Below are 22281 nucleotides of genomic sequence, written 5' to 3'. Positions count from 1 at the left end.
GCACACAGAAATGCCAACTTCTAAAAGTGGCATTTCTAAAATAGTTATAATAAATCTGCGCACACCATTGCACAGCATTTATTATTACAATTCCAAATATACTAAACTTGACAACGCTGCTCCTCCCATATCAGGAATTATCACTTGAAACACTTATCAGGGAATCCCCAATGCATTCCAATGGGAGGGCAGGCCAATCTTACCATATGCAACACAGAGAGCGCACACACTTTACACTGGACAGCACTGCTAAAGTGGCCAGAGGCCTAAAACCACCAACACCATGTCAGAGAAAAGGCTAGGAGAAAGGCAGAAGTTTAGGGATGACCCTGCAAAAAGGGCCAAGTCCAACAGGTGCGAAACTTTTAGCGGTTATCAAAAACATTTACCATGCGAAAACTAAGGCAGCGGCCACTTATGGGGCGGGTGTTTGGGGCATGGCCCACGCTGACCTACAATTTTCAGAGAATACATTTTTCAAATCCCTGGTCTCTGTCCACAGACTACTTCAAACTATATATTACACATGGAGCTGGGCCTCCCGTATATTACGAACCGGGCCGGACTTGCCGTAGAGGTGGGCCGCCAAGGTGGGGGCCGGTTTTGGGGCCCTGGGGGGGGGGGGGTTGCCACAGAGGGGCAGCAATATTGGCCCACTTTAACAAAATCGTCCGGAACCGGCACAAACAGCTCAGCTGCACCTCCCTCTCCCTGCTCCTGGGGGCCTGCCGAGCAGTTTGCCAGGGCCGGTTTTGCGTCCCAGTCCGGCCCTGATTACGGATGCAATCAGATGGGTCCATATCCTTTTGTGGTTTTCCCTTTGGCGAAGGGACACAGTGCCTCTAACTAAAAACATAATAAGAGACTGCCTAACACTGGAAAACTACAAAAGGATTAGATGATTAAACTATGTTGAATTTGAACTGACCGCAATGGGATTGAAAGAGTTATTTAAGGGCCCAATGGCCTGTAGGCTGATGTCAAGACAAAGGCTGGTGGATATTCTTAAGGTGAAGGCTGAATATACACGTAGGGAAAAGCACTATATGAAAAAGTCAGTCCTTGCCTACCAACCACTACCTACTGTTTTAACAGTAGGATCTTCTTATCTAGAGGAGGTCTCTATACCTTAACACAAATATATATTATTGCGGTTTCGCTTAAATTTGATATCACTGATGCCAGGGTTCCCGGCAAAAAGGTTCAGTCACTCAGAATTGACCCGCTGTCCTTGTGACATGATTTCCACTCAAAATGATCTCCATCTAGTATTTTTCTGTGGATATTACCACAGGGAAAGAAAGAAATATATCGCTACGATCTTAAGGAGGCATATTTTTAAACAATGTAGGGTCCCACTGTTCTTTTTAAATCACTTTCTAACCACTTAGTCTGCTTCTCGGTAGCGTCATTCTTATGGGCCTGTATGAAAAAAAGAAAGTCTCTGGGACTATAACTGTTTTTGTTACTTAGTATTTCAATGTTATCCCAATTTTAATGATATAGTGTAATTTAGCCTATATTTCATCTGGCATCTGTGTACGTATATAGTTTAACCCAGAATGAACTTTGTAAATTTTTTTAATAAGCGTCTTAGGAATGATGAATTGGGTACATTGTCTGTGGAAGTAACTCGTAGTCTAATGTTATATTATACACTTTTATGATCTTACTTGATAATGATCGAATAAAGTTAATACTGACTGACGAAGATGCTTCGTCCTACCCATCCAAAAACAAAAACCACCAATAAAAATGTACTAGTTGTTGCTATTAATCATTGAAGGAACGATTCTGCAGATGGCATAGTGTTCATCTATTCAACTGAAGAAAAAGCTCTGAATCTTTGATAACCTTTGTTTTGAATGAATGCATTGTTCCCTATGCAGTTGTTCAACTTCCCCCCACCACCCTTGAAGTTTCTTGCACCATGTGGCGGTGGCACATAAAAGGGGAAACTTGTATCTGTGATAGCATGAATACGATTTTAAAGGACACAGCAAAGGCTGGGATACTAAAGAATATGCAGAGACAACTCATTTATCAGAATAACCTTTTTCTTCCTAAAATAATTGCTTCCCATTAAATAATGTTTTTAGGAGTCTTCTTCTTTTCACATGTGGGTTTTATTGCAGAGCTGTTTTGAGATTTGTTGCCGACTGTATGTTTTTAGGTTTCCATGTAATTTGTCTGATTCATTCTGCACCTTACTTCACTTTAGCTGGGCATTATTAAATGTCACAGGAAAGCGCCTGTTAACATGAAAGGGTGTGGCACAGCCATTGCACGGAAAGAGGTTTTGAGCATAAAATTAGGTCCACGCCCCTATCACCCGGTTCCTACGTGCCTATGCAAAACGAAAACGGCGATATGTAATACAAATGTTCTGGTTATTTTAACGACAGAAAACATTTATTTTATTTAAAAAAATACACATTTATTTATTCCAGCCATCAGAGATCATAACTTTTTGCATGACCTTATATACCACACTTCTGCTGTTTGTGTGTGCCTTTAAATGATGGACCTTGTCATTACCCAGTTTGTAGACCCGATTTATCGGCCTTCTGGAAGGCTGCAGTCTGTATTGTGCTTCTGGAAGTCCCACTAGCACGGGTTGTATGCTCACCAACAAAACGACTCCAAGAAAGGCTGCGGTGTGCCGGAAGTGACTGAATGAATGAATGACTGAGTATAGCTCTCTAAAGCAGCGGTTCTTACCCTCCAGTCTGCGGACCTCTTGGGCTTCTTAGAAACTAATCAGCAGGCCCGTGGGCTCATATGACCTCTAATCATTATTTTCTGTCAATAATCATTTACATTTTAAACTAAGTAACTATATATAGAGGGTTCTTCCTGCGAGGATAACACTTTCTTGAAGTAACATCAGTCTACAGATTAACTGTCTCCGGTTGCTGTACTTAACTTGCTGTTATGTCCAGAGGGTGACTGTGAACGAGTTTGCATTAGTGAGTGACAAGATCTTTAAGCAGTCTCTAAGTTTCAGATGACTAGTTTCCTGGTGAAAGGAACATGAAGATGAGTTTTAGAATCGTCCTAGGCATAACCCTTTCCAGGAAAAATATATTTTTGGGTCCAGTCACAATTCAGGTTTGTGCTAGAAAATCCTTTATATGTTTCTACTTATAGTGTTTAACGTGTCTCGAGTTTGCTCACCAAGCATGTAGATCTACAAAAAAATACGTAACTGCAAATGTGCCATTTTTGTTACGAAAAATTCGTATCTACTTTATTTGTCTTCATGGCTATGTTAAAATGTATTTTTCACAAATCACATTTGTAAACATTTTAATCACGTGACAATGGCGTTGGAGTGCTCTGAGAGTCCCTGGATTTGTGATACAAGATAAGAATGTTTGATGTCCTTTGCATTGTTCGCTGCCTCGCCCAAGGGTACCTCGCTTTTAGATGCACATTTTCAGTCACTGACAAATGAAGTGTTGAGAAATGAAACGAGTGTTTGATTTTAAGCGCCATTTTGAAATCTAAAGGAATATTTAATGTTCTCACAGTGCTCTTTAATGTTAACACTCTTGTACCGCTTTTTGGTTGCAATCCCCTGTTTTCCAGCAGCAAAACGAATTGCACTCTCTCAAGAAAAAAAAAAGTCCTTTCCTGCGGCTAAATTTACCCGAGTCACGTGGGATATACTCCTTGTACAAAAGGCGAGCCATTAAAATTAGCCCCGAGCTATGAGGTGCGCCCAATATCACTGGAACTACACTCCCTGCAGATGTGGAAGTTGGCTCCGAGGCAAACTGAGCGGTGTTATATAGCTACAATTAAAATCAAGTCTTCTGCCAAAAAATAAAAGGGAGGCGGGCAGAGGAGAACATCAAAGGCAGATTGAAATGTGTAGTTCATAATACGAGTGGTCCCCCTCTTGAACCAAGCCCTAGAGCCGTTCATGGCCCCCTTGTTAATGAGAAATGTTGACCTTTGGTTTGTGAGTTAAACTTGTAATCCTAACTAATGAAGCAAATCAGTTCCAACTTCACTCCCGTTGTCCTATATTTCTTTGCACACCTTGTCTGGGAGTTTGCATCCTGATTTTCGAACACATGATTTCAGCCCTAAAGAGTTCTTAATCTGGAGGAGTTAGCATTCCTATTTGTGCTGCTATGCTTCAAAAACGCTGTGGTGTACACGAGCATGGTAAATTAAAGACGAGCCATCTGGAAATATTTTGCTTTTGTCATTTATTTAAGACATGTAAAGAGTGTAACTTTTGATCTATTTTAAAAGGAGGCCTATAAACATCCCTTGATGACAGCAAAGATGGCTCAGTGTGATGACAGTTCACTGTGACCCTCTGCTGTGACCTGCAAATCATGATTTAGAATTCAGGAAAGGCCAGTTCAATTGTTTGTGTTTCCGATTGTTACATTAAACAAATGTATCGCATGTCATACACAACGCTTAGCGATGGGAACATTGCAGTATAAGTACTTAATATGAGCAGGTTTGCAGTGTTATATTGGTAATAATATGATTATAAAGTTTTATGAAAATAATCTTTTCCCTTTCTGATGTCCCTGAATATAATGGTTGGAATACATGGCATCTGGCATTTAGTCAGCTAGTACATTTTTGATGATTTATGGTTCATCATTACACTATAAACAATCCTACTAAATGGTCATGGATTATGGCGATTATGGATGCAAAAGCTGTTGTGGTAAATTTGAAGAGGTTACAGTCAAAAGCACAGAGGTCATAAAGCACAGGCAATGTAGAATAGAAAAGTATGAATCTTGATGTAAAACACCGACAATGTTTGGATCCTCAGCACATTGCCAAACTTGGTGTGTTATTTTTCTAATTCGGTCTTGACCTCTTCGAGGCATAAGTAATCAGTGCCATGTGGTTTGAGGCCTGAGTGAAGTACTCTTTCTTAACTGCTTTTTCCCTATATCTGGAGATTAACAAATGTCTAGTTCCTTCATATGCCAAGTGGTGCCTGGTAATTCCCCTTTTCTGACAGAGAAAATTGTAATTTAAGTGCAATTACTTAGTTGCTGTACATTTTGATATAAGTACAACTATCAGCAAAAGGGTTCAGCTTTTTTTCCACTCCTGTCACATATATTTTACTTTCAAATGTTAAGGTCTTCTAGGGTGTTGCAGCTCTTGCCATACATTGCACAGTATTCAAATGGCAGTTGACTGCACCTGAAAATTACCTTTCTACCTGTAGTTTTCTGACCTGTTAAAAAAGCTGGTTACCATGGCATGTTAATTGCTATCTTTCTTACAAAGCTGTTTGCAGGATATGCGAAAGTTACAAAAGATATGTCCTTTACTCCTCATCCTCAGAAGATGGTGGATTATTTTCATATTGCACAGAATTGAGGCCAGCAGCGAGTAATGAAAAAGGCAAGCTACCTTATTCTCCTTTCTTTCTACTGTCACCGGCTTCATCCACAGAAGTGCATGACTAGCTAGCCATTAATGGTTGATTGAATTACTGGAGTACTAGGTGTACCCTGATGCTAATTGACTTGGCCAACTACTTCACGATTGGTAACAGTCGTTGTTAATGTATGAGTATGTAGTGAAGAAAAACTATGGTTAGTGTTGAAACCCTGCTTGCCGACCCTTCTTACCGATTCAGTACAGCCCCACTGCTATTTTCGCTCTCTTCAAAATTCCCTGGCTTTCAAATGATTTCAGTGTAAGCCTATGGTCCGAGTGTACGTTTCAGAACATGTCTCTTAATTCTCAGGCATTGTGTGTGTTGAATATGGGGGGATTTTACCATGCAAACCACAAAACCAGTAGTCTTTGGTCCTGTCATTCAAGGGCACGCTGCTGTAAACTACTGACCTTTTTGAAATACTAAAACTTTGGTTTATTTGAACCTTTCTATGACCAATTGCTTTGGTAAATTTAGATCAGTCACTTGTAATGTTAATTTAATAATAAATTCATACCTGCTTACCTACCCATGTAAACTGGATTCAGTGACCTGTGGCAGACTGGGCCGAATGTTGATACTGGCAAACCTTATGTGCGTAGGTTTCACAAATGTGGACAGAAGAATGATTGTAGTCCCCTTTGATGCACCCGTCATTGCAGTTATCCTTATGCTTGTGAACCTCCTGTAGTTTAAAACATTGAGTGCAAGATGGAGAATGGCTGCTGCCCAAAGAGAAATAGCAATGACACCCCCCTCTGCCAACGTTCTGCTCCTCTCTTAATTTCATTTTCCTGTTGGACTGCATCTGAAGGCAATAAGTAAGGTCTCTCGTCATAGCAACCCCCTGCAAATTGTCCCTTCCCCGTTGTATATAGGCCCTCACACTGCTTTCTGGGAAGAAGGTAAGACCTGCTCTATCCTAAAACACCTATGAGGAGGGAAACAGCCCAACCCTGGTTGGTTGGAATTTAAAACTTTGCACATGCATGGACACTGATAGGTGGTGAAGTCCTGGCCATCAGCCAAGGATTGGGAATTTATTCTGGAGTTCCATAACTTGTTGAAGAGCTACACCGAGAGATACCTATTTTGTCCCTGAATTTGAAGCTGCTTGCTACCTGCTTTACCAAGGTAAGGTCTAAGCCCGATACTTGGCTTGCTGCTGATTTTGTTTGTGTGGAAACCACATCGAGTCCAGAGAGGTAGCCAGAGTGCAAAAAATGCACTCTCTGTCCCTTAAAAAAGATCAGAACAAATCTGCATAAGTCTAAACATCCTTCATCAGTGAGCCTGCAAAGTGGTGTCTCTGCGTAGCAGCACACTAACTCTGTGCTCATATTTTAATTTTTATCTTATTCAGTAATGTAGGTCCCCCGCCACCAGCTTCCCCTTTGCCATTGCATACCAGCCTACCCCTGTCGTGGTATGGGCACATGCCATTACAATTGCAAGTGGCTGTGGTACCGGAAGAAGTGCCCCCAAGCCACACTTGAGATTTTCCTGACCCTGCCCTCCATTGCAGAATTTCCCGCCCCCTTTGTCAACCACTCTGCAAACGTGCCTCCTGGTGCTCTACTCGTTGGGAAGTGAAGTCCCCTCGGATGCTGATGGTCCTTGAGACACAAGAACCTCTCCTGTTACCGCCAGTAAGTCTCACACAGCGGGATTGCTGAGAGCTCGCCAGAGGCCTCGCCCCCTTTGTCAACCACTTTACAAATAGGCTTCCTGGTGCACTCCTTGTTGGGGGATGAAGTTCCCTTGGATGCTGAGGGTCGTTGAGGGCCAAAACCATGGCAGTTACCACCAGTAAGTTCCACATAGCAGGATTGCTGTGAGTTCACGCCTCCTGGCGCACTACTGGTTAGGGGATGAAGTCTCCCTGGATGCTGAGGCTCGTTGGGGGCCAAGAACCCCTCCTGTTACCACCAGTAAGGACCACACATCAGGATTGCTGAGAACTCATTGGAGGCCCTGGCCCCATTCTTCACCCATTTTTTTCATTCCTCATAAAAAGTTTTTTTTTTAAAGTTAGCTTTAGTAACACTTCCTGGTGGATTCTCTGTTACTGATGATTGTTCATCTTTAGAATATCCCAGCTGCAAGACTGGATCTAAAAGATTTTTCAGCATAGCCGTTGTGTACCAGTTACTGATTTTGTGGGGCTCTATGTTGTAAATACAATAATAAGAAAAACTACCTCGTGAGCTTTAAACTATTCTTTCAGGGTACAACCTCTGACTTTCAGGGCAACAACACGTCACAATGTTCTCACTTTTTTGCATTTATTTTTTATTTAAATTATTTTTACTTTCATTTGATTCCTTTTTTTCTTATTGCAACATTATAAAAAAGATCATTTTCTCATTTCAAAAATCATTTGTTTTCATCTGAATACATATTTCTAAACACAATTCTGCAATTACGACAAATTAATAACTCCTATTCCAGGTAGAGAACACCCTAATCACAGCCATTCATTCGCACATCCCCATGCACAACTTAATTTACTCAAAATCACAAGACAGTCTAATTTCTTTATCTATTGTCCGACATGAACCCCAATGGGTAAGGTTTTACAAGGATTGGGGCTCTATGTTAACCTCGTTCCTCCTTGTAAGTGACAGTTGAAGTTGCATATAAACACCACCCAAGCGTACTGACTTCAGTTTCTTTCTTGACACTGTCCACACCTTCAGATGCGGAAGCCAAAAAAGCAATTAACTGTACAGATGTCCAATTTGTGACCTTTTCAGATGGTAAAATGCCAATCCACAGAATGAGGAAGTGGGAGGGTGGTGTGGAATCTGCAGTTAGAGTGTCTACCAGGAAGAGCATTACCGGAGGCAAGTAACTTGTTCTTCTGATGTATACTTCGAATCTAAGATTCCTCATCTTTATAATAAATACCAATGGAGTACCTCTTCAAGTGGTGGGTCTGTGGGATGGCTCAGACCACAGAGTCCTACACTACCAAACAACCAGAATGCCTTTACATTTGGACCTATTTGTCCAGGCAGTAGTACTTTGTGAACATGTGTTCTAATGACCACGCTGTGACCTGATATATATCCAGGACAAGCACTCCGTGTGCTAGCAGCCTTGGCCCTGGTGGAAAGGGCCGTCAGTCCCTCTGGAGCTGCTTTTTAAAATATCTGTTTATTGAGCATTTTGTAACCAACAATAACCATGTATGAACAATGATCCTACTAACGCCAGGCTCTGCGGTGAGCAAGCATGCATTACAGGAGTACGGTTCAGCCACTGTGGACATGAAGTGTGTTAGTCCCTTATCAACAGGAAATCAATTCGCCCCCCCTCCATCAGCTCCCCATGGCACCTCCCTCTAAAGGCATTCCAAGCCCCCATACATCTCCAAGGGTGTAAGGCAGGTCACTCAAATTGGGTTGCAAGGTCCTGGCAGTCCCTCTCATGCTTGCTCATGTTCCTGCCATTGGTCCTAGATCTTCACAAACGTCTTGGGCGCCCCCTCGCTTGGTAAATAGGTTCTTCTGCTTGTCTGCACCACTCCATATTAGACCTCCATTCCTGCACTGTTGGGCGTCCACTCTCTCCCAGAACCGTGTTGCAGAGAAATAAGTGTGTATCTGTCTACAGTCGCCTCCCCCAGATGCCAAGGCATATCATCCGGGGTGGGGTGGGGTGGTGGGGGACCAAAGGGTATCCCACTTCAAGGAAATCCTGGGCTATATACCTGACTAAAACCTGCGCATTCTCGGACACTTCCAGATTGTGTGTAACAGAGTGCCCTGTTGGCCATATCCCTTCCAGCACTAGTCAATGTCCGTCATGTGTGAAGTAGGCCAGGTGAAATAGTTTCAGCTGAATCTGGTGAAAACCAGCCCAGACAGCTACCTTCCCAGGGCATTTGCATGTGAACCTCCACCTTCCTCACCCTCGATCTTAGCCAGGTCCTTCACCCATTTCTCTCTGAATGACTCTAGGGAGAGTGTACAATTGACTAGAACGATTTTAACGTATATCATGCTTCCTGTGGTGTTCCCAGTAGAATTGTTTGGTTGCCTTGTCCCTTCAGACTGCGCTTTGACAAATTGCAAGGTATGCAATGCACCAGAAATTCCTTCAATTTTCTATTGCGGGCCAATGTTTTCAACTTGTCCTACCTTTTGTCTTGACATCAGCAGCAATTGTTTTTAGAAAGGTGCATGCCCCTTTAATGGCTGTTCTTCAAAAGGCAATAATTTATTTCTTTATGCCAGTAACTTGCTAAATACTACATTTTCTTTCTCCAATGCTCAAGTTGATCATGAGAAGGTTTGCAGGGTGCTGCAGTCTCATAGACCACTGCCCAACATCTGAATTTCACCTTTACACAATTTTTAATACCTGGAGTTGATTGAAGTCCTTTTTTATACAGATAGTGACAGCATTTTCCACTTAGTCTGACAAAAGATCCTGTTCAAACTGATAAGTCTGTTGGTGAAAGAGTAAGCATCATCAAGTGAATGGCTAACTTTTAAAGAAGAGATGGTGAACTGCACGTGTGCTGTGAACTTGGCTATGTCTAAATCCGCTCCTCTACCTCTCCTTACTGACTGGTTACAAAGTTCAGGAACAATTTAAGACCTAATTTTATACTCTCCTGAGATCAAGGAGGCCCTTTCTTAGTAGTTGGTTCTGGGCAGAATATTAGCTACACCCTGTCCTCCTCACGTGAGACTGCAGATACTCATCAGTCAGGATGGTTCACAACCTGTTTGGAGTGAGTCCATGTTATGGTCCCCAAACTAGGCCTGAGTGGCAAAGTGACCTTTTTGCCTACATTTGCCCTAGCTTGCTCTTCATAACGGATATAGCACTGACCTTTTACCCAGTTATGTGCTGAATAAATGTTGGTTGGTTTCCTTGAAACTAGCCTAATTTATTATGTAGGAGGAATCTTGGTAACATCCACAGCACATGATGTACATAACAGGATTAACATACTCTGCACGAACGTCATGGCTATCTTCATCCTAGGGCGACAGAGCTACTTTTCATGATTGCACTTATTGATTTAGGCTCATTTACATAATCGTACTCGCAGCATATTGATTGTGGTAGGAGCCCGAGGCTATCCTTGTGGTATAAAAGAACCGCACCTTCACTAGATAACTATAGGAGTTGCTTCCACGTTGACACAAGACACTGAGGTCCCTGCACCCTGAAGCTTCAACACGCAGCGGTCTGACATCCCTTGCGGGGTGTCTAACTCGTGACCAAGATAAGGTCCTTCATTCTCTCCCATCAGGTATTGGGGTTGGCTCTTTCCTAGGGGTTTCTTGGCTTTACACCCACATACATGCTAGGTACACTTAGGTACGGTCTGCATTGTAGGAGTAAGATCGATTACTGTCATGTTTATATGCCTGCACTGTTTTAGCACCATGATAGAATTCTACCTTCTATTCACTCTGTTGGTGCTTATAAGCTTTTACATTTGCTTCTGTCTAATGATTGTCGCAGCAAACCAGTTTTATACTAGAATGACGCTGTTCAATAAATGCTTATTGAAAACATCCCTAACATTTATTCTGTGTATCTCTCTGAGACTAAGTGAGTATGTTTCACTGAACGAAAAGTCCTCTACTGTTTCCTCGATCCCTGAAGGTTCAAGGGTTGTTATGTTCGATGGTTGCCAGAAACTATTCGCTCATTGGTAGGGTTAGGGGGCTTAAGGTGGCAAGTTGAGCTAGCTGGTCTATAGGCTTTATATATCTTATGGGGGTGTTCTGATTCAGTCTAGACACCAATCCCTCAGTTTGTTGTCCAACAAACGCCCAGATCCTATGTATTTTTAGGAACTACATGACACAATTGATTGTAAAATCATCAGAAGGTCTGTCGTTCTAATGCATGCATTTGGCAGCAGTCTACTGGGCTTCTCAAAAAAGCTTCATCTTCATTCCAGTATTTTCCATTCATTGTTCAGGAAGCTAAGACACGCTGGAGGAATCTGCTTGCATTAAAGTACGATGCTTTCTTTTCAGTCTTTTTTTATCTTAGAGATGTCGTGCTAACATAGTTGGAGGAGAGAAGCACTTAAGAGTCTTTGGCTCAGGCCAGAGCCTTCTCTATGCTTTGCCCCAGTCAACGACAGTCCTCAGTAGTTTTTGTTTTTTGCGTTTGAGGGTGATTTACAGGGCGTCTCATCTGTACTATGGATTTTCACAAAGAGGTTATACTTCTTGCTTCTGTCTCAAAAGTCACTTTTTACACATGGCATCCTTGGCACTGGCCTTCATAGAAAACCAGTCAACCGTCTGCCATTCTTGGCATTTGTATATCAGTTCAAAATTTGTGGAGTGGTATACACTTTAGATGCCTGTTACTCTGCATCTCGGCCCACCTATGGGCCCTTATCTTTTTCCTTGAGAAGGACTAATTTTCCTAATTTAGACTCTTCAATCAGTTATATCATAGTTCTCCCCAAGCACTCCGCTATTGCTGTTGAGTGAATATCAATTTTAATACTATTTTCATGACTTATGTCTTCTGGTTATGGCCATCTCCTTTTGCCCTTATGACGCTTACAGGGAGACTTCGCCAAACTCACCTTTTTTAGCTGTTGCGAATTTGGAACACAAAACACTCCGATGTGATGATCTATAGCACTCCTCAGGTCTTTCGAATAGTCAATATGTACTGCATTTTGCCTGGTTAAAGTGTGTTTAAGTATTCTGTGATTGATACTGAGCAGAAGTCCATGTATGCCACTCAAAGCTGTATGGCTGTGTCATCAACATAGTTTTTCATTATTTAGTCAACAAACGCTAAATAGACTTGAGTTAGTAAAAATGACAATGAGCAGAAAGGTATAACGGAAAACAGTAAAAATTGCTAGATATCTTAACCCTGTTGTCAGAACTTCAGTCAATCCTTTATCTGATAGAGATGTCTAGCTGCATATTCCTTAACTTACAATATCCCCAGGCGTCAGACTGGATCCGGAACACTTTACACAGCAGCACCGCTGACCATATATGCCCTTCCCGGCGCGCTGACGTCAGTTTTCTTCTTTTCCACGTCCCAACGCGGATCCTGGAAAACCAGCGGTTCCTTGACCTGTTTTTCGGGTCTTTTCAACGCCTTTGGTGTCCCGGAACAGTGTGTGATGCCTTCAGGCTTTAATGCGTGTGAGACCTGTGCGCGCCAGATGTCCGTGACGGACCCGCACACTTTCTGTATGTGATGTCCTGGGGTGTACCACGACTCCAAAGACTGCGACGATTGTCAGCGGATGAAATCAAAGTTCTTACGGGAGCGTCGGATGAAATTGTTGGCCGCACGGCTGTCCGGTCCTTCTCCGTTGCGTCGCCGCTCTCCCTCTCGGGATCGAGACCACTCCCGAGGTCGTTCCTGCAGATGTCGCTCGGAGGGTAAACACAAACGTAAGTCCAGGAGGTCTTCCTCCCCTACCTGTGATGCTGGTGCCTGCTCTTCTCGCTCCCTGCCGGGGATGGGCATCCGGCGGTCGTCTCCTCCATACCCCCCATTTCCGGGTGCTGGAGTGACACAAACCCAAATAGAGGCTTATTCTGAAGCACTCCGCTCTTATTTTGGGGCACCCCCCTCTCCCTGGTGAGCCTTCGGGTCCCATAGAGGTGGAAGGCATTCATGTCGGGTCTTCGCCGGCGGATTCATCCTCGGCTCCGACTGTGTGCATCGACTCTGATTCCGGAGCTGATTCGCCGCAAATGGGACACAGCCCAGTGGGTCCTCCCAGTCACCCATCTAGCCCACCCTGTCAGTCTCCGCATAACCCTGAGAGGCTCCCTGCGTCGACGTCAGAGGTGGCGCCGGGCTCGATGCCCTGTTCCCCACATGTTGCAGTGGGGTTGACGTCGGGCGGCGCCCAGCCTGAATCCCCCTTGGAGGTCGTTGACGTCCAGTCGACTCCGGCTCGGCAACGCTGGTACCTACGCCGTTGACCCCGGTACCCACGTCTCCTCTACTTCAGAAGGTTAATATTCCTGACTCCTCGGACGTCCATGCGTCTCCCACGCAGCGTTGGTCGACGCCGACGCCGGTGCCTATGCCTCCTCTTATGCCACACACTGACGCCCTTCTGGACTCCCCTGATCTGAGACCGTTCCGACCCATGGTGCAGGTACCTTGTGTGGCGTGGACTCTGGATCAGCCTCCGGCTTCTCCACTGTTGCGGTATAGTGGACAGGTTAGTCTCCAGCCCTCCCCTACAGATGGATTATTGTCACCTCCCCGGATGGCAGCTGAGGCTAGTGCTGCCTACGCACGGGCTATTCACGGGGCGGCTGCTATTCTATGTTTTCAGCCCCCTGCGGTTCCTCTGCCTTCTGATCCTTTGTTGGATCTTCTCCATATGGAGCCTGTGGAAGTGGAGCCTTTGCTGCCCCTTGGGGCATCCTTGTTTGACATCATGCTGGGCAAATGGGCAAGGCCTTCCTCGGGTGACCCTGTTGATCGGGCGGCCATAGCTCGCCCACATTGTCCTGCCCCTAATGATCCGCTCTGTCTATCCCTTCATCCTAGGGCTCAGGGCCTAGTTGTTCAGGCAGCCTTCGACTTAGTCTTCCTCCGCCCTGCCTCTGTTGCCTCCCACCAGTGAGTCTGTGGTTAGACGCATGTGGTCGCCAACTTTTCGCCTCTGCCAGTGCTGGCATCCGCGCCTTGAATACAATGTGCGTGTTCGCACGCGCATCCTTTTCCCTTTGGGACTTGGTTGAGGCTCTTCTACCTTCAATTCTAGAAGGCCCCTGGGTTAAATTAATCCGCCTTCTGCATGATGGCAGGGGAATGGCCCAATTCTCCCTCCGCTCGTTTTGTGACACCACTGACTCTGTGGGACGAGCTCTTGCTCGGTCATGGCTTTGCGCCGCCATGCTTGGCTGCGCGACTGTCGTTTCCCGGACAATGTGCGGGATGCTCTTAGGGATCTGCCTTTCAATGGCGTGGACCTTTTCGATAGCCTCACAGATTCAGTGGTCACCCGCCTCATGACAGGGCTACCGTGACCCTTGCGACACGTCCTTTTTTCCTGATCAGTATTCTTTTACTGCGTAGGCAATGTTGCCTTGTTGGCCTGATTTTGTACTTGTCCCGGTACTCTGCGTAGCACCCGGATAGTGTAGGCGGTGGTTCCGCCATCTCAGTATTCTTTACGTGCAGCCGGACAGTTGGTTTTTGTCTTTCCTTTCTGTCCTCTGAATGTGTGCTTTGCCCAAGAGGACTCCCCCTCGCGGGGGTTGACACTTACCTTATGTGGGGTATTTATAGGCTATTCAGTGACTGCATTAGCCTTGGTACTCTCCTATGGAGTTTTTCGCCACAATCTTGCTGTGGGCTTCTTTTTTATGCCGTTCTGCGATCCTGAATCGCTCCATTGCACCTTTTGTGCAGTTAGCTCTTGTAATCCTTCACTGCCTCAGTATGGGTTCCTTACCGTATGGCTTCTGCCTCGCCTTTATTCACGGGGGCATTTTTCAGCGTCGCTGTGATTCTCTTGCCCTTGATGGTTGCTCTTCTTTTGCCAGTCACTATCTTAGGTCCTTGTTCTGTTGAGTTCAGGCGCAGTACTCACCACTGACGCCCTATCCTCTTTTTGCTCCAAGATACAACCATTATGTTGTACGCTTCTTAGTGTTGATGCAACCTGGGAATGCACCCTGGTTTGATTGCTATCATAGGTTGTTTGCGTTGATTCTTCCACTTCTGTGGTGCTGGCTCTTCCCTCCCCTTTAAGGGCTGGGGTAAACAAAAACTTATGTACTTCAGCCCTTACTGGGCTTGTCCTTCCAGGTGGCGGTTTCTCCCTGTACCTTTCTCCTGTACCTTGCCTTGTGCCCTTGTTTTTGGGGCACTTTCCCAACAGGAATTTTTACACATTTCCCTGCTGCTTTCTGCACAGGTGTTTTACACACGTCTGCTTGGATTCCTGCTGTACCACTCTCAAGGGGAGTGTTCGCTTTAGGATACTCGCTTCTTAAGTCCTTGGACCATTCGATTGGTCCTGACTGTCTCCGACTGTCGTGTCTAGTTCCGTCTCCTCCTCTATCTTGCGGGGGACCGTTGCTCCTCCCGGGTGAAGGGCTGATGTGGCTTACTAGTCTGGACATTGTTCTGTCCGCTTCTGCTTCATCATAACTGTTGGTACTTTTTGCGTTCTCTGTGTTAAGCTTCATTTCTAGGCATATTTGTTTGCCTCTATATCTGCTGTGCCGTTAGACAGCAAAATCAGGCTGTCAACGTTCCTTCATTCGGTGTCCATGGTCATTGACCCATCTTAATAATAATAATAATAATAATAATAATAATAATAATAATAATAAAGCGTTTTCTAAAGCGCGAACAGCTACCTCAACCAGGAGGTGTCCCGGCTCTACAGAGCACATTTTGACCGTGAGGACTGAACAGAGTAAGTGACTAGCGTGGTTGGGCAAAGAGCCATGTTCTTATATGGATGTCCAACTTGCATGGTGCCCCCTTTTGCCAGTTGCCTGCTTGTTATGGCGTATCTCGAATCAGGGCTGATAATGTAACCCTACAGTAGGGTTCTTGTTCTACTTTGTGTGGTTCGACCGTCCACACGGTATGCTTCTGTTTCGTCCAGTCTTCTACTTGGCTATCATTTTTACTGTACTCTTGTTTTGGGAGCTTCTGTTGGTTGCCATCAGCCCTTTCACATGCCTGGTAACGGAGTGACTCTCCAAAGGCATGTCTTATGTTTCCAATTCTACTGGCACTTTCTGATCATGGATCTGCATCCTGCCAATACTGTCCTACGTATTTGGGTGGTACAGGATTCCACAGTGCTTTTTTCCACTGTTGTACATACTGGCTGGTATGTGTTGACTCTGTCATACCATTTGTCCTCCCAGTTATTAATTATTTATTTATTTTTCTCTCTGCATCGCCCCTCGCAATCCCCCCTTACACAGCCCCTTTGCTGTGTTACCTACACGGACCGCGGCTGGGTACAGATCAACATACCGGCCCACTCCAGTCACTGAATGCTTTGACTTTGAGTGACTGCATTTTTCCCTTGCACATGTACACACAAACACCTAAAATATAGTTCCCCGAAATTAGAATTTGTTATACACTTGCACTTCTCAATGACTGATAGTCTCTATCAGTCATTGATATACAAACTGATATACATTGGACAGATGACACAGAAGTTGAAAAACCACATTCTGCAGTATAGAAGCAGAGTCTGATGCAAAGCTTGGAGAGCACCATTGGTGGGTCACTACCAACAATGCCAGTGTATGGCAGAAGATATGAGATGGCAAGTAATTGAGAATGTATACTGAAAACAAAGAGAAGGCAATATGAACAGCATACTATTGAAAAGAGAACTTAAATGGCTAGACTCTTCTGACTCTATTGCAAATGGACTTAACAGCACTGAGGACTGGAGACAAGTTGCTTTGTTTTAAAATTCCTTGAGATATTACATGTATATTATATCTATATCCGAGGAATCATTTTATAATGCTTTAAGACCGTCAGAATAGTGGGAAATGAATTGGGAGCTGTATCGCATAACATGATGTTCATGAGTCCCTCTTCAGTTTCGTGATTACTTTTCCAACAAGTAATTATATTTCTAGCGAGCTGGTACCTTGCTTGTTGCAGTCCTTTGATTCTAGTCTGCCTTCTAGGACTGTTTTAGTCTGGCATTTCTTCATTTGTAGATGCTTTTTCATTTTTCTCAATATTATTCAATGAAAGCAGTTTTACTGGAAAACTATTTTTTTATTCTTGTTTAACATTTGAGTTAAATAAAGTTATGGCTCAATCGTCGTCTAGGAATGGGTGAGTTCTACAACCTTCCATGATATTTTGATAATGGGTATTCAATACTCACTGAGGTGTTTTTGATATTTGATATAGCTGATGAACAGTATAACTTTGCAGGCTAGAACCTTACAGGTAATTGGTTATCACTGTGGCCTGACACAATTATACAATGGGAGGAGTTATGTCCAGTTACTAAACGTTTTCAGGGGATTGAGTTTACATCCTAACAAATGAGTTGCTTAATAGGTTTGTGCAATCATGATGCTGTCACTCGCCCCTTGTGGTCTTTGATGAGTGGTTCCACTATGCAGTTATATCACTTACTAAGGGAGACGTGAATAAAAACTTTTTTTACTATTGTTCATTGCTTGTTTAACCTAGGTATACATATCTAGGGGCGTGATTTATCTGCATTTTCAATGTGTAGATTCCTTTTATGCATGCTATTCCTGCATTTAGGTAAGGTCTGTTTTTGAAAAACTTGTGAAATGGCTATATGAGACATATACCTGATGCATATATAATTGTTTTTATATGTTGCTTCCTCTATGTCCTGATGAAGGCCCTATTACAAATTATTTAATGGGTTGAAACTTTGACATATTGAGTTGTTGAATGTGAAATGCTATTGAATACAACATGTACTTTAATTCTTAATTACCAATATTGAGAACTCGATATTATTGGGTCAGCATTGTATTTTGGAATATTTTATGAAAATGTTCACCAGTGCACATTAATTTGCTTCTGTCACTGATCACCCTTCACTGTGCCGTTTTTAGGAGAACCTGTTTGTCAATATTGACTGTCTTTTTACAATTGACACCAATTAAAAACTGTGATTTTGTCTTAGAGGTGCCATTGTATCCTATATTCTTGCTTTAGAAGTTTAAGCATATAAAACCATTTATTTTTGTTATTATAATGTTTTGCTTGCCCAGCATTGACAATCGAGAGAAGAACTTGACTAAATTACCGTTCAATTAACTGGGAATTTGTTTGAGCATCTATGCAGTCATGGCTTCGATCCAAGCTAAGAATATCAGCCTGAGGGCACGCTCTATAAAGTTCATGAAAGTTGTGGGGAAAAAATCTTCCCACAACTGTGACTAACTAAATGGGGGGGGGGGGGGGGGGGGGTGGGGGAGGGGGGGGGGGTTATCTTTTAAATAATTAATTTGTTGTTGGTACAATTAACTCATGGCAAATATTTTATATGGAATACTTTTTAATTAAGTGGCATGCATACATTTTGTATTATATGCTACTGTAACATACTTATAGTAGGTTACCCTACACAATGATAACATCTCATCGCACACCATGCACCCAAACTCATACCCAAAGGGTAGTTGGGGAAGGTGTCATGATGGAGAGGTGGCCAAAATATTTCATGGAGAATGGAATTATTGGATTACTTAAATCTCAAAGCTTGCGGCAATGGAAAGACTTACCGTTTGCAACAATGATTAGACTACATTAAATTGTGGAATGAGTTAATAGACTCATGTGCCTAAATTATCTACAGTTTGTATTTACGACAGTGTTTTTTTTGGTATAGTCATAGCAAATGCGGAATAGAACGTTTATGAAAACATATGCTAGAAAATTTTAGACTTACAAAGATTTATAGAGTACAGAATCTAATTAGTTACTTTTTCTGCTTATACTACTGTAATGTCATCATCTCAGATTTTATGTTTCAAATAAAGGTCTATAAAATAAAACTGATAGTCAGGAAATCCAGGTGGATGTTATTGTGTATGGCGAGAAGCTTACCCAGACGAAAGAAACTAAGAAGCTCTGCAATCCTGTTCTAAGGCACACGTGAAGCCTCACTTGAAGTACTATATGCAGTACTGGGGGGGGGACGCACTTCTTCAGAAGTAAATGTAGATTTAAGAACACCGAGAAGAGCTACCAAAACATTGCAAGGTGTGCATAAGAATTCTTAGGGAAAGAGATGCAGGGATGACGTATAGTGTGTAGCCTGGAATTGATTGGTGAAACGGCAGTAAACCTCAGTGTTGCCAGTTAATTATAAGGGAATAAATAGTCCGTTCTACACAGGCTTGGAGAATGGATGGGGTGAAATTGCATTGTTACTCCTTGTATACCGTTTTTCTGCAGCCAGGTAGACCTCCCTGCCCCGCGCCACCGCTGTCACCACCGCCACCACCACCACCAATACCAATGGATCTAAAGTAAGCGTTCATTCGATAAGACTTGTTTGGGAAAAGCTGTTCATGTAGGGAAATTATGCAGAGAAACTTTGAAATGTATTATCATGCCTCCGAGCAAGAGTGGGAGGGGCGAAAAGTGCAACCGATCAGAGCCTAGATTTTGGTAGACATTAGACAGAGTGGAACAATTGTCAACTGATGGCAAATAAGGAGGTGGAGACCAGAGACAATGGTATTAAGATATGCATAGAAATAGGGAGATTGTACAGGCCATATCCTGCCACGTTAGGAACGAACCTATATAATGTGTGCATTTCGTATACATAAGACACTAAAGAACGAAGTCGGGCCATTGCGTTAGTTATTCATCTCTGCAGCAATAACCAGTAAATACAAATAAAGGTGTAGTATTAATAAGCACAGTCTGTTTAAGGAGTGCATCATCACAAGTAATTGATTTACCGAGCATTACGTCCCAGTACATTGAGCTTTGGCCATTATGGACCAGTGCATTTCAGAAACTTCATCCTGCGTTATTGCCACCGTGCTGATACTTCACTAGAAGAATACCATCATGAAAACCTCTATAGAGACTTTTTTTTACAATGTTCCTCAGAAGAATGTTTCAGCATGTATCCTCCCTCCAAAACTCTAACGAGAGGAAGTGTTTGTTTGAACATTTGAAGATCCTGGTGTATGTACATGTGGCTGCGTACATACTTAATATTAATGGCTATCCTGCAGGACATAATTACTCCCAGCTGTCGCCCTCCAGTCCCCGTGCATGAATCACATACGTCTCATTAATTAGAATAAGAGTAACCAGGGTGATGGCAGAGAGCGTCAGACCCAGGTACTACTGATGCAGGTGGTGACGTTTTAGGAGGAGCTTATACCACAGGGCCTTCTAAGGTAACCCTAGGTGCCTCTGCCCGATACAGTCCCGGGTGCTTGATATTCTGTGCTGTGCACAAGGGGCATGCTGCGTAAAGAAGTCACGTCTCATCCTTCCTTTAGCACCTTGGGTGCGAGGCACGGTGGCGCTGTGCTCATGACGAGCTCGTCATGACCGCCGCGGAACGCCCACGCGGGGATAATTCCCCTGCTGTGCTGAGCGTTCCATGGAAATGGGCGTGGTCATGACAAGCTCAACTCGTCACGAGCACAGCGCCACCGTGCAGCATAACGAGCCAAGCTCGTCACAAGCACCGCGCGCGGCACCCCTCCCCCCGCACCGCGGGGGAATTAGCCCCGCGTGAAGGGGTTAATGTATGGCGCTGCACAGGTGCCTGCATGTGCACCTACTTATGTATTGTTGTGTTGCAATGAGCCATGGGCATTTCAGTAGAAGGGGAGTGGGGCGGTGGTGGTGGAGGAGAAAACGGTAGAGGGAGCATGTCAAATTGAGCTGAAGGAAAGTTTGTACTGTAGATTGATGGATAACAAAAAACTCAAAGTGCTCTCTCACGCATGTATATCGCATTACAAAACCATGTACCTCCAACTCTATATGGAAAGTTCCGAGTGCTTCTCGCATACCAGTCATCAGCATCTACAGTGAAAAATACACGGAACACTTCTAGTCTTTCAAATCTCGGGCAGCATCACACATTACTCACATGTAGTGAATGCATGTACTTCTACACACCATATGTCAAATTAACCTCTCATCCAAAGAACAGATATGTATGCTCTTGTTAAAACACAGTCTGTCCTTCTGTTCCAGGCTTCTCCAGCCACCCGCATGTAGCTCTTCTGTGTCTGTCTTTTCCAACCTACTGAATTGGGAGCTTTTGCTTGACTTAATAGATGTATACCAACATTTTAACTATGGTTGATATGTATTACCCACATAAAGGCAATCCAAATTGATAATGCCTTTTTTTTACATTACTGCTTGCAATCCTGCTGATGCACTGAGGTGATCACTGCGGGTAACTGTACATAGGTCGGCCACTATTGTAATTTTGTTTGATGTCACTAATTTTGTTTGATGTCACTATTACAAAACTAATGTTATAAGGAGATGGACCGTGGATTCCTGCCTCGGTCGTCACCTACCCAGTCGAACTTTAGACAGACTTCCTTTTAGTCTCTCCTTGTTTGTCTCTTCCCTTCTCCTCCCTTTCTCACCTCCCCTGCCCCTCCACTACTTTTCTCTTTCCTTTCTCTCCTCTCCTGCGTCTCTCCTGACCTTTTCTCCCTACCCCCTACCCCTCTCCACTCTACTCCTCTTTCCTGTTACTGACCTTTACCCTCACCTTTCCTGGCCCTAAGTCCCCACCCTGTTTACCTGCTTATCAATTTTCCAGCGTCAATTGAGATCTAGCTATTTTGTCTGAAGCCCGATGGAGCTACCTGGTTTAGCTATAGGGGAGACAGGCCAGGGGATTCCCTCTTGGACGTCACCTACCCAGTCGGACTTTAGACAGGCTTCCTTTCGTCTCTCCTGTCGTCTCTTCCCGCATCCTCCCTCTATTTATCTCTCTCCTTCCCTCCTCTCTCAATGTATTGAGACTGAACTAGTTTGTCTGATGCCCGATGGAGCTACCTGGTTTAGCTATAGGGGAGATGGACTATGGATTCCCGCCTCGGTCGTCACCTACCCAGTCGGTCTTTCGACAGACTTCCTTTTAGTCTCTCCTTGTTTGTCTCTTCCCTTATCCTCCCTTTCTCACCTCCCCTGCCCCCTCCACTACTTTTCTCTTTCCTTTCGCTCCTCTCCTAATTGTATTGATTATTTTGTGATTCATTGTGTAATTGTTGATCTTTTTCTGTAATCTTGTTGATTCTCATGAAAGGGCTCGGATACTTTCGGGTCTAGCCAGCGCTATATAAAACTCTTTAAATAAATTA

General features: G+C 43.8%; 1 protein-coding gene across 1 annotated transcript in view; it reads left to right on the top strand.

The window, feature by feature from the left end:
• Positions 1-22281, top strand: part of LOC144799895 (transcription initiation factor TFIID subunit 4-like) — a 1364652-nt gene that overhangs the window by 1143029 nt on the left and 199342 nt on the right. The window lies entirely within an intron of this gene.

The sequence above is a fragment of the Lissotriton helveticus genome, chromosome 12, assembly GCF_964261635.1.
Source record: "Lissotriton helveticus chromosome 12, aLisHel1.1, whole genome shotgun sequence".
Lineage (NCBI taxonomy): Eukaryota > Metazoa > Chordata > Amphibia > Caudata > Salamandridae > Lissotriton > Lissotriton helveticus.
The sequence above is the reverse complement of the archived record's forward strand: the minus strand, read 5'-3'. Positions and strand labels throughout refer to the sequence as shown.